Here is a 13,764-nt window from a genome sequence, read left to right as displayed (position 1 = left end):
AAGGTTAACAGCGACAGCAGAAGGCATAGTTGTGATTGGTGTTCATTGGTTGTTGAGGTATTATTCTGAATTACGCAATTTAGACAAAATGCATGAGTATATAAGGATAAAGAATGGGTTTTTTTGAACAATTTGTGTGTTATGATTTTTTATTGTCAGGATTATGTAGTATAATTGTAGGGAAATATAAAGTGAAAAGTTGAAACCTTGTTGACCTGATGATGTGAATGATGTTTAGTTCGTTGATTTTAGGGTTGTATATAAATTTGTTGGGATGTTGAAGGCTCAATTGTTGTTTTGTTTGTGTTGTGGGTGTTGAATTATTTGCAATTTGTTTGAAATTTGTTTGCTTTTGTATTTGTTTTGTTGAACAGAATGGCAGAGAGAATATTAAAAATAAGATACAGTGATCATTGTGTAGATTTACCAATAGAGGATGTTGATCGATGTTTGTTGATTGATGTGTTGAATGATTTCTGTGATGCTTATCATAACAATGGGTTTGAGCTTCCAACCTATCCTATATTAAGTTATTGTATTAATCAGAAAAGTCACGCTTTAGTAGTATGACAAAACCTTGATGAAAATGGTTGAGGTGAAAGAGGGAAGAGAAATTGATGTATGGGTTGGTTGTTTAGAAAAACCAAATTTCATTTGGACTTAGGCCCAACAAGTGAGGAGCAAGAGCCCAAACCCATCCCCTATTCAACTTGAAATTTAGCCTGTTATACCTAACCCAACTCCACAAAGTTAACCTTTATATGAAGCCCCACCACAGAAACTTCCAATCAAGAGGGAAAATGGGTCAAGCCCAACATCACCAGTTTCACCAAATGTAAGAAGAAGCCCAAGGTTTAGCCCAACACCACCTCTTTCTCCTAATTTAAGTAGGAGCCCAAGGTTTAGCCCTTTAGATTCTCCAAATCCAAGTCAACTTACTCAGCCTAGAGTCCAAAGACTACCTAGATTACTAGAAGAAATACCCCCCCTCTCCACCACATATCAACCAGTCACTTCGACCTCACACAACCCAAACCATATCTCCTACTGTAAACAAAAAGAGGGGAGTGACAACAAGTTTTCCTAGAGCCAGAAAGATTCCAAAAACAACAGCCAAACTCAAAGGTATTTGGGTCCCCCAACAGAAGGCCACAGTTGAGGATGTTATTGGTTCATCTAACAATGCTAGGCCTAAGAGGAAAGTTAATAGGCAAATACAGGACAACCAAGAAGATGAGACTAAGCTGTAAGGCAGTGATACTGAGAGTGAATTCCAACCAGGAAGTGATGAGGAAGACGGTGATGAGGGTGATTGTGATGATGTAATTGATGAAGATGTTAATGATTTGCAAAATTTGAACTATATTGATGATGGTTGGCAACCTTTTCAGTCAGTTGAATGGGATGGTGAAGATGAGGGTTATTCTAAGCAATTGTATATGAATGGGGAGATGTATGATTGATATGTCTATTTTATATAGTGATTTACCCCCGTCCATGGTCATATTTAGGAGTTTTTTTTGGCTCTTTAGAGCCATTTTTATTACTAATTTGTGTTTCCTAGTGTTTCCGTAGTTTTGGTTGAGTTTTGTGATAAATTGCACACTTGGAGCATTTTCTCGGGATTATTTGGGGAGCAACTACGAGCATTGGATGAGCATGACCATCTTTCGTAGCCCAAGGCCGGTTAGAGTCGTCAAACCGGTGATTAAGGGCTCGACTTTGAAGATACCGAGGCATTGGACCGAGTGATTAAAGCCCCAAGGAGGAAATTTAGTTTGGGCCGAAGTTAATAGCCCAAACAAGAAGTCCAAGGTGCCCCAAGTGGCCTTGCCCGGGTCTGCCACCTCGCCCTGAGGCGCGCCCGACCGGGCGGGGCGGAAGAGGAAGAAGGGCATGCTTCGCCCTGTCTTGCGCCCGGTTGGGCGCGAGAGATGCTCTATGAAGGAAAAAGGAGAGCCTGGCCGGGCGGTGCCTCGCTCGACCGGGCACGCCTCATAGAGGATTATTCGACGATTTTACTTAGTTTCTAATTAGGATTTTTAGAGGCTTTATATAAATACGTTTTTAGTTGTTTTGACAGAATTATCTCTTCTCTTAGCTTTTCTCTCTCTACTTAGTTTCTAGATTAAACTTCTTTCCTGTTTCTCTCTCTATAACTTTGTTCTTTAATTCAATTCATAATTTCCGCTAACTTTGGTAACGATTTCTTCTCTATTATTTTCAGTTATTTAATTTCTTTAATTCATCATATCTTGTTTATTTACTTTGATTAGGTTAGATTTAATTATGTGTGAGTAGTTTTCTTTCTAGGGTTTGTGGGGATCCATAAATAATATTTAGGGGTAATTTATTATTGTCGATTGTCAATGCTTAATTAATTTCCTATTGATTGTTTTAAAGCTATGCAATTAGATTAGGCCTGGTTTAATTGTATGAGTTAAGAAATATTGATTCGAGATGAGAAATGATGTTTATGCTTAGTTTCAATAAGCAGGTTAATTTATAAATGATTAAGTCAAGATTCGAGAGATGCAATTTAATACCGATAGATTAACTCTGTGGTTGTAATACGTAGCGAAAGCCCTTTATGATCTGATTAATTGATGCGTTGATGATTGATTGTTATGTTTTACCCTGGAGTATTATTTATTGGTGAACCTATACCCTAGGTCTTTTATTCATTGATTCTCCCTATTCTTAATCTTTGTAGTTTGGTTTCCCCTAATAACAACTATTTGGTTACTTAATAATTTAGATTACTTTTAATTAATTAGGAATAAATTAACTTGTTTTCCTGTGGTTCGACCCTACTTCCCTATCTACTTTAGTTAGAGGAATTAGGTAATTATTTTGATTAGGAGATACGACTTTATCCTGTCAATGATGACTATGATTTTGGGAAAATTAAGATGAGGAAATGGATGTTGTTTGTGAATTAGAACCACTTTAAGGATGCTCTTAGGGACTTCTATATTCAAGAAGGGTTTTCAGTTGTTGTGAGAAAGTCATACAACTTTAGGTACACAGCTGAGTGTACAGATGAAAAGTGTGAGTGGAGGATTCATGCAAGTAAACTCCCAGATGGTTTCACTTGGCCATCAAATCCATAAGGCAACCAGGGCATAGTTGTGACTTGAATTTGACACATAATCCCATGTGCACATGTGATTGGGCAGCACATAAGTTGCTTGAGGAATCAGGGCCAGTCCTGATATCAAAGCTAAGTCCCTAAATGCCTTACTTCAAGAAAGGTATGGGTTGACAATGTGTGCCTCAATTGTGTACAAAATGAAGAACATTGCAATTAGGATGATACAAGGAGAGCATGATGAGTCCTATGCTCTACTGCTTGCTTACTGTGAACTGCTAAAACAGAGAAATCCCAACTATGTAGCATTTTGTACTTGGGCAAGGCTGGAATCACCACAACCTACACTACAGTTCAGATCTTTTTTCATAAGTTTTGAACCTCAATTCAAGGGTTTGATCAATGGTTGTAGAGGGTTAATTGGTGTAGATGGCACCCACCTCAAGGGTAATTATGGAGGAGTGTTATTGGCAGCTGTGTGCCTAGATGGTAATAATGAAATCTTCCCAGTAGTTCTAGTTGTGGTGGACTCTGAGAATAAATCAAGTTGGACTTGGTTTGTTCATCACCTTAAGCAAATTGTAACATCTACAGGAAAACAAGATTGGACAATAATTTCAGACAGACAAAAGGTATGACTTTGATGTTCACAATTCTTACAAGTTGTTTTTATATAATATTATATTTGCACTTATTAACTACATGAACTCTATGATTGCTAGGGTGTTGATCCATCCTTAGATAACATATGGCCAAAGATCCAAAGAAGGTACTGTGCAAGACACTTGGGCAAAAACTTCAAGTCTGAATACCCTGATCTGCTTATGCACAAGCTTTTTCCGGCAGTCACCAATGCAACCTCTATGTTCAACTTAAAGAAATCTTTACAAAAACTGCAAGAACATGTTGGATTAGGGGCCATACATAAAGTGGTTTAAGGACTTAAGACCACTAGACAGGTGGACAAAGTGGAGGTTTGACCCCCACTGTGAGGAGTGATGAAAACACAAACAACTTTTTTGAAAGCTTTAATAGCACCATAGGTACAAAGAGATGTATGCCTGTGTTAACTCTTCTTGAAGGTAAGTTGGAAGAACTTTAAGTTCTGTTTTTAAAATTTTGTTTATTACATAGCTAATAGTTGGGTGTTTGTTTGGATATACAAAGGTCTAAGAAGAATTGCCATGGTGAGACATGCAACCAGACAACATATAGCTGAACAGTGAAAAGATGATGGAATCTGTCCAAATATAACTGAGAGGCTAAAAGTTCTTACCAAAGAATCCAGGACATGTACAACCTTCAGTTCTGGAAGAGGTGAATTTGAAGTGCATGTTGGAAGGAGTATAATTCTTGTCTTTATCAACAACAGGGAATATGCCTGTGGGAAGTGGCAAATATCAGGTATCCCCCGTAGGCATGGCATCAGGTCCATATTACATGATGGCAAACAACCAGCCATGTATGTCAGTGACTGGTTTTCTGCTACTAGATACAATTAGACATACGGTGGGAACATTTCAGCCATTCTTGACCCTGAGAGGTGGCCTCAGATAGATGCTCCCAAGCTCATTCCTCCTACTATCAAAAGACGTATTGGAAGGCCTTCCAGATGCATGAGAAGAGAACAAGGAGAGCAAAGGAAAGGCAAAAAGAGTGCTACAGTCCAATGCCAAAAATGCATGAGTTATGGACATAACACTCTAACTTGCAAGGGTGGTCCAACTGCTAAAGAGAAGGGGAATAAAGCTTCAAAAGAGAAGAAAAGGGCCAGGGAGCATTCCACTAATAAGACAGAGGCAAATTCCATAATCGAGTAATTAGTGACACTGTCTCAGCCAGCTCCTGCCCAAGCATATCACCTTAGCCAGTACAACCAACCTTCTGCAAGCCAGTCAGGGCCGTCAGCAAGGCAGCCAGGGACATCAAGCCAGTCAGGGCCATCAACAAGGCAGCCAAGTCCATCAGCAACCCAGGCAGGGCCATCAGCAAGCCAACCAAATCCTTTTGGTAGTTTAAGTCCAAGAGCTAGGAAAATCATGAATAGGTTGTCTTTGTTATATGTTGTCAAGTTTTTAGGTCTAAAACTGGATGTTTGAACTTTATTTTGGTAGGACATACAACAATGTGGCAGTGCACTTCTTTTTGAGCTAGGAACAAACCTGAACACATGCATGCATTTTACTGCCTTTAAGTGTTAACATTTGCAAAGAATTTGTATTTTGACAAAATTGCAACCGGTGATGTAATTTTTTGACTATTATTATTATTATTATTATTATTATTATTATTATTATTATTATTATATGTCCAGTTAAATCATTGTTATATTGACAGGATAAAGTCGTATAACCTAATCAAAAGTATTACCTAGATCCTCTAAATAAAGTAGATAGGAAAGTAGGGTCGAATCCACAGGGAAACAAGTCTCTCTATTCCTAATTAATTAAAGCAATCTAAATTATTAAGTAACAAATTATTATTATCGAATGGAAATAAAACTACTAAGATTAAGGGTAGAGAGAAATCAATGAATAAAAGACCTAAGGCATAGGTTCACCAATAAATAATACTCTAGGGTAAAACATAACAATCAATCATCAATACATCAATTAATCAGATCATAAAGGGCTTTTGCTACGTATTACAATCACAAAATAAATCTAACCGGTATTAAATCGCATCTCTCGGATCTTGACTTAACCATTTATAAATTAACCTGCCTATTGAAACTAAGCCTAAACATCAATTCTCATCTCTCAAATCTCGAATCAATATTGCTAAACTCATACATATTAAACCTGCGCAAGTCTAATTGCATAGCATTAAATCAATCAATAGGAAATTAATCTAGCATTGATAAACAACAACAATAAATTACCCCTTCATATTATTTATGGATTCCCATAAACCCTAGAAAGAAAATTACTCACACATAATTGAATCTAAACTAATCAAAGCCATTAAACAAGACATGATGAAATAAAGAAATTAAATTACTGAAAATAATAGAGAAGAAAACGTTACCAAAATTAACGAAAATAATGGACTGAATTAAGGACAAAGTTGTGGAGTTGTAGAGAGAGAAAAATAAGAGAGAAGTTTAATCTAAAAACTAAGTAGAGAGAGAAAGCTAAGAGAAGAGGTCTAAGAAGTCCTAAACTTGCTTAACAAAAACATATTTATATTAAACTAGAAAATCCTAAGCTTAAACGAACTAAAGCGACGCTTAATTTTCCTCCAGAAACACACGCCCAGTCGGGCGAGGCACCGCCTGGTCGAGCGCGCCTTTTTGAACCTTGAAGCATCTCTCGTGCCCGGTAGGGCGGGAGCTCGAGCGAAGCAACACCCTTCCTTCTTTCGCCCCGCCCGGCCGGGCGCGCCTTCGGGCGGAGACCCTTGAGCCGGGCAAGGCCACTTGGGCTACTCTTAGACTTCGATTGGGCTCCGATTCTTCGGCCTAATCCGAATTTCCTCTTTGGGGCTTTAATACTCAGTGTCCAATGCCTCGGTATCTCATATGTCGAGTCCTTAATCATCGGTTTGATGACTCTAACCGGCCTTGGGCTACGAAAAGTGGTCGTGCTCCTCCAACGCTCGTAGTTGTTCCATAAAATCCCAGGAAAATGCTCCAAATGTGCAATTCCCTACAAAACTCAACCAAAACTACGAAGACACTAGAAAACACCAATTAGTAATAAAAGTGGCTCTTAAGAGCCAAAAACACTACTAATTATGACCAAGGGACAGGGGTAAAACACTATATAAAATAGACATATCATATATATGACCAGATATATGATTGAATAAATAAATATGATTGTAATCATTAATTCTTAATCTGCAAGGGGAAATCAATTATATTAGCATTTCTCATTGATAAACATACAACCATTTAACAGAATGCAACCTAATTCTACCCCATACTTCCTACAAACACAACTTGTAGAGTTAACTTTTTCTTCCTAATTCTGACCATTTTTCATAAGCACGATAATAACTAACATTACATACATAAATAAACCTAATTTTAATACAACACTCAAGTAACAGGATCATTCCTTCAATTTTTCATTCATGCTTAATATCTAGACTCGAATCTGCTCCAATTCTTCATCTCCAACCTTACTTCCTCGAACATCGCTTTCCAGCAACCACTTGAAATAGCCACAGTCGTTGCACTTGAAGAAACCTTTTCTCCAATTGCGACTTGTGGTAGAGATCTTCAACTTTGCTACTGTGGTGGGATTGCAATAGCACCTAGGGCTGATGAATTTCAAGGAACATTCTGAATTAGAAGAGAACAAATTCCTTGAGTGAGACATGTTTTACTCATATGCAAAGGGAGGAGAGAATAATTGTAGAGGGAAATGAAGGGAGGAGAGATTAACTAGAAAACAGAGGGCTGCCGCAAACCCTAGACAACCTCCTAACTTTAGGAGGGAAAGCTTCCCGCTGTAATTAACCACCCTAAATTACAACATAATTTTATTTCACTTAACTAACTAACAACAGCTTAACGGCAGGGATATATCTTGTAACTGTGTCAAAGGTTGAGGGTACACTTTGTAACTTTGTAAAATCGTGGGTACAAGTGAGAAATTTAAGAAAGACGAGGGCACAACTTAGAATTTCCCAATTAATATTAATTACACCGATTTGCGCGTGTTTTGTCATGAATTCTTAACTTAATTCCATTTTGGGAAATATATTTAATGTTTATATGTAGCTCTAAGGACTACATATATCATTACCCATAATTATTTTGATGCATAGAGATACTAAAGTTCAATTTGTGATTAGAGTATGAATTTATGATCGTGTGTAGATGTATAAAAGTTTAACTAGATAGGTCATAAACCAAAATCACATACATAGAATGGAGCTATACACAAATTGAGAGATCGTCTTTCCAAGAGTAGGACATTTGACTGCATTAATACGCAAAACTTTAGCAACGTAACATACTATGGAAGAAGTGTTGATTATGACTGGGTGAAGGACAAGAGCACAAATATATACTACCTTGTCCCCTGTTTCAAAATGTGTACTATCGAGTGGTGCAACAATTGAATTTATTATATCTCATAAAAATACCTAATCGTTGCACATAATGTGAAGCGCATGTAGTATATTAACATAAAAATAGCTTAAGTTTGTATTTCAACAATCAGTTAATGCTCTTGTCAAAAAAAAAAAGTAAAAAAAAAGTAATGTTTATAGCAATTGACAACTATCTCATGAAACGATCTTATAATCTAATCAACACTACAATGACTTCTAATATCTCACGATAAGTTAGTAAGAGAACATATATCCCACCAAAAACTCTCTCTACTTCTATAAAAAGATCAATTTTTGTATTCTCTACCCACATATGACAGATCAAAATTGTAGGAAGATCAAGAACTTATTACTACCCCGCACATGTAAGACACCAAGATGTCATTAAAAACTACTGATCGATCCATGTGATTATAAAAGTTTGTATAAATATAAACAGGATGAATTTAATCTCCTAGCTTTTCAATAAAAACAATTTGATTGCAATAAAAATAGTAGTATCTTCCAAAATTTGATTCAGAAATCCAGAAAAGTGTTGAAATCACTTAAATTTCATCTTTAATAAGTAAGAAATGAAGCAAGAGACAACATCGTATGCCCGTGAATCACACAATGCTACATAGGAACAAAGTTGTCGTTTCTTGTTTTATTCTATTTTGGTCATGTAATTGGGGTATGCTATACATAGACCCTCATATTACTTCAGGGATCAAAATTCAAGCTTCTTTGGAAGTTCTGATAATTTTTAAAATGGCCTAGAATTTGTTCAGATGATAAGACTAATTTTGGAATGTCAATTATTTTTGTGTACTATCTTATCATAAATGACAAAGTGGATTTATATACATGTATAGTTTATGTGGTGGGCATGCTAACTGCTATGTATTGATTTATTCCATACAATAAGCAAAACATCAATATCAATATATATTATTAAAATTCAATATCAAGACATGAAATCGTAACATTGGGATGATCTTCGGTTCATTATCGTAATGGTGTATTATTAGTATTTCAAATACATGATTACTATGGCAAGAAGATGATTTAAAGTCATAAAGGATCGTGTTGGTTATTTTCTTAAATTTTATGATGAGTGGATATATATTAAGGCATGCATGTTGGGATGTCACATATATATACTTGCTCGTTCTATGTAATAATTTTAAAAAATTCTAGATATCTTGAGTATCTATTTTATCAGGTGAACTCTCCATCGATCTTGACAATAACATGACTCCACATCATAACATCAAAGTACGTTGTTTAAAAATTTTGTGAAACCAATCGTCAAGCAAGCCTAATACCTTACACGAGTATAATCCAAGATCTTTAATAACTAACCACTGTTCCATTTGACATGCAAACTAATACAGAGTTACTTAATGTGCATCAATACCAAGGTACATTACGTTAGCATTGACATTATTGTAGCTAAAACTGATACAATATGTATCGATTATGGGCTTCAACCACCAGCTAAATTTTTTGGTTGAGTTGATCCTTTAACATGATATCATTGATCATATCAAAAACAATATCAAATAAACCATTGTGAAAGTGATGTCGAGAGCCTGTACACCCGGGTTCACTTGTTCATTCAATCAACAAATGAATAAAAATCATTTGTTGATTGAATGAGCAAATGACCTCGGGTGTACGATACACCCGGGTGTATATAACAAATTCTAATAGTATTGGCCTAAAATATCGAGTGTAAAAATGGACAGTTATTGTGAGGTTATTTTCACCATAACATAAAAGTTCGGGACAATGATTGTAGACAATCCAAAGTTTATTTAGATTGCGTGATCATGTATTAATCAAAAATAAAAGAAAATTGAGGACAAATAGTCATATATAGCTGTAATTCTCTAGTGTATGCTATAAAAAATGAAAATAGGTATGATCCCCCTAAAAAAAGGACGATCAAGATTTATAAAACAATGTTAAGTTCTCTTGATCCCACCATACTGTAATTAGATACTTTACAAAAGTGCCAAACAATATGACAAGGAAAGAAGAAGAATCCAAAACTAAGATGAAATACCTTGCATTATAAGCAGACTTATAAATGTAAGTTGGTAGCTTATTTAGCCAAAGCAGCAGTCTCAAAGTGTCATTTTTAAAGCCTCCGACCAATTTGTTTAAATGCTTTACCTCGTCTGCGGGTATGGAATCTGCCAAGGCCGCAGGTCATACATATATATATTAGATTTTACAATTTTATCAAAATAATATAAAATACTCGTAATATTCGAGATCGTTGTTGATCTGTTATAATAAAATTGTTGATTAATAGTTTAAAAACAAGTTCTGCAACTTAAAAGTTAGAACTTTGTTCTCTTCTCCTCGTCCCTAGTCTCTATTCTCTTTGCCAACGTTCTGATCACATAAATTAATCAAAATTAACTGTACAAAAAAAGAGAAAAAACAGTACATACTGAATCTCCCTTTATTTGTTTTCTCTTAAAACCCTCAGCTTTTGGTATTGGGGGGGACTACACCTTATACTATATGCTTTGACCGCCTTGATTCTTCTACGCGGCGCCTGAAGATCACATTCATCAGATCCACTTCATTATTTTTTTTTTCTTGTTTCTCTTAGCATATTGCTCATGTTTAACTATTTTATTTATTTATGCATATTGCTCATGTATATACAATAAAATTATTGATTAAATTAGGGAAGCACAAATTTAAACTTAATTATTTCAGCATATGCATTAATCGTGTACTCTAATTGTATTTTACAAGCTCCCTTTCAAATGTGAGCCTAAACTCGGCCTACTTAAGACAGAAATGCTTTGACATTGGGTGAACACATGGATTGAATTGAACTCGAAAGCACAACACATCCCAATACATTATGAAAATAGACAAGGTCTAGTATAATATTTTGTGTATTGGGTCATAGTTTGGGCTTAACTAAACCACATTTTGGTCAAGGAAACACACAATCCTTTCAATTTGGCAGCATGGCATGGGTGCATGGCACAAGGCCTGCCGGACTTGACATAGGGTATGCTTGGCTAACCCATTGGAAAGACAAAATCTATAGCAAGATTTCATCTTACAATTAATTGGCTATGAGAGACGTACTACTTGATTTATAACTGAAAAATCTGTTAAAAGTTCCAAAGTAACCTATTACATTAATCAAATATGTTGTAAGGTTTTGATGATTGATAATAAATGATGATTATCTAACTAATATGTGTATTGAGATGTGCATGAACAAGTCATGAGCATGAAGATTGTTGAGAACAGGTTAGATCATTATTAAAGATGATTCCCAGCTTATAATGTATGGATCATTCTTGAGTTCCTCGGGGGAACACAAAGAGAAGAGTTCCTCAGGGGAACACAAAGAGAATAAGTCTAAACGTTCTTTTAGACGTTATATGCAGCTCCTAAGAAGCACTAGAAGTCAGTTCTTCGAAAGGAACAAGCAGCAGTTCCTGAGTGGGAACAAGCAAAGAGATGTTCCTTTGAAGGAACAAGAAGCTTTGGAGTAGAAGCTTCATTCATTAGAGAAACATGAAGACGACAGAAATATAGGAGTATATTTTTGTTGGAATCATGTAAGTATGTTGGACAAGAGAAATTGTTTGGAACAAGCCTAAGGAACTAAATTGGAACTTAGTCTAGAAGGAACTGAGTCTGACAGTCTGGAAGGAACTAGGTGATCAGTTAGTTCCTTACGGGTCAGTTAAAGAAAAATAAGTAAACATTCATTTTAATGAATGAATTTATATTTAGTTATTTTTCTTTAAAAAGATAAAGTTTTTAAATGTGATAAAATTAGTTTTTGGAAAATAAATCTTTGATATTATTTTACAAAAAGATTTTATTTATTTTTGGAAAATATATATCTTAAATATTATTTTACAAAAATACCTTTTTCATCAAATAAGCCTTTAACTGTTTTCTTTTATCTTCTCTCCAAGAAATCAGTTTTCCTAATTTTACTCCACGTTCAACGTAATGCATAAGACTTTGACTACCACGTTATCACGTTTCTCTACTGCCCAAGTAATTGGCAGTTGCCTAAAAATAAGGGAACTGATTGTTAGTGGAGGATTAAGTGGGAGTAGTGGTTAAGTCTTATGCATGCTATAAAAGGAGAGTTAAGTTTTAGTTTAAATTTGTCTGACTTTAGTTAGTCATTCCAAATTAGTGTATGTCTCAAGTAGAAGAGCAATAGAAAAGAATTATATTTTCTCTCCACGTTTTTGAGTCAGTTCCTTCAGGTTTCAAGTTCCTTACAAGTCTCAAAGTGTCCAACATATTAGTTTTATATAGTACATCTTTCATATGTATTTGAGAGTTGTTCAGGGTTCGAGTGAACTCTTGTAGTGGGGAATTTATAAGGGTTTGAGTGAACTCTTGTATTGGGGTGAGAACTTGAGTGAGTTCTTTGTATTGAGAGAAAGAGAAAGCTTTGAATGAAGATTGAGAGAAAAAGAAAGAGTTAGGCTTTGAGTGAAGTCTTAAGTTAGAGAGAGAGTTAAAGTAATCAACTGATTGAGGGATTAGTTGATTGGGGAACTCGGTTTCGTTGAGAAACTCGATAGAGGCTCAAGTTCCTTATAGGTTGTAATAGAGTCGTCAGCCTATTATAGTGGAATGTTATGAGTTAAAATCCCTTGGGGTCGAGGTTTTCCACTTCCTATTTGGCCTAGGAAGTTTTCCTCGTAAAATCTCTCTTGCACTATTTCTCTACTTTCGTTTAGTTTCTTTTTTTTCCGCAAAAGGTGACTAGCAACCTCCATACTACAATTCACCCTGCTCTTGTAGTATTTCATCTAAATAACAAAATAACAGATGAAGTTATTAAACACATCGTACAATCAAGTTACATTGTATCTTTACAAGTTACTATTTGCTAATTCTTATTGAGTCTTGACCTTTGAACTGAATATCAGAATATGTATACTGTAATGTAACAGTAGCAGATCCATGTCGTTATATGCTTAATCAAATGTGAAGGAACATCTATGATCAATATTGACAATATAGCAAATAGTACATGTTTTCAATTCAAAATCTCGGAAAATAAAAAATAATAGACCAAATTTATTTGTTTTCTTTTTTACTTGTTTTTTTTATTAGCAGAGGAGGTAATAAACTTGGAGTAGAGTACTGTAGAATTTGGAGAAGTGTCAGAGTTCCAATTAAGAGACAAAAGACAGTCACATATCATGTCATATATGCATTCACGAACTGAACTTACAAAAAAGTTGGACTGCTGTTAATTCTAAGAAAATCAGTATAATTAGTAGTAATCCGACATTGATTTGGGATCTCAATGTCTTTCTGCTTCACGGTAATTGTGCCGCACGAGCTCATCTTCTTAGTATAGTAGTTGCGGAAGATTTGTTACCAATAACCCACTTGCTAATTATATATTAAAATTTTAATCCTACGATCATATACTATATTTTAAGATTCGTCATGTTACATACTATTGATCAAGTTGGCAATAGTAGTATTTGACTAGACTCGATATTACTCGTAGTAGTATTCGAGCACGACACAAATGCCACAATTAGAGAGGAACCTATGATTTGAACACATAAAGAGAAAAGTGAAGTCAAAAGAACGAA

The sequence above is a fragment of the Chenopodium album genome, chromosome 10, assembly GCF_948465745.1.
Source record: "Chenopodium album chromosome 10, dcCheAlbu1.1, whole genome shotgun sequence".
Lineage (NCBI taxonomy): Eukaryota > Viridiplantae > Streptophyta > Magnoliopsida > Caryophyllales > Amaranthaceae > Chenopodium > Chenopodium album.
This window is presented reverse-complemented; position numbering follows the sequence as displayed.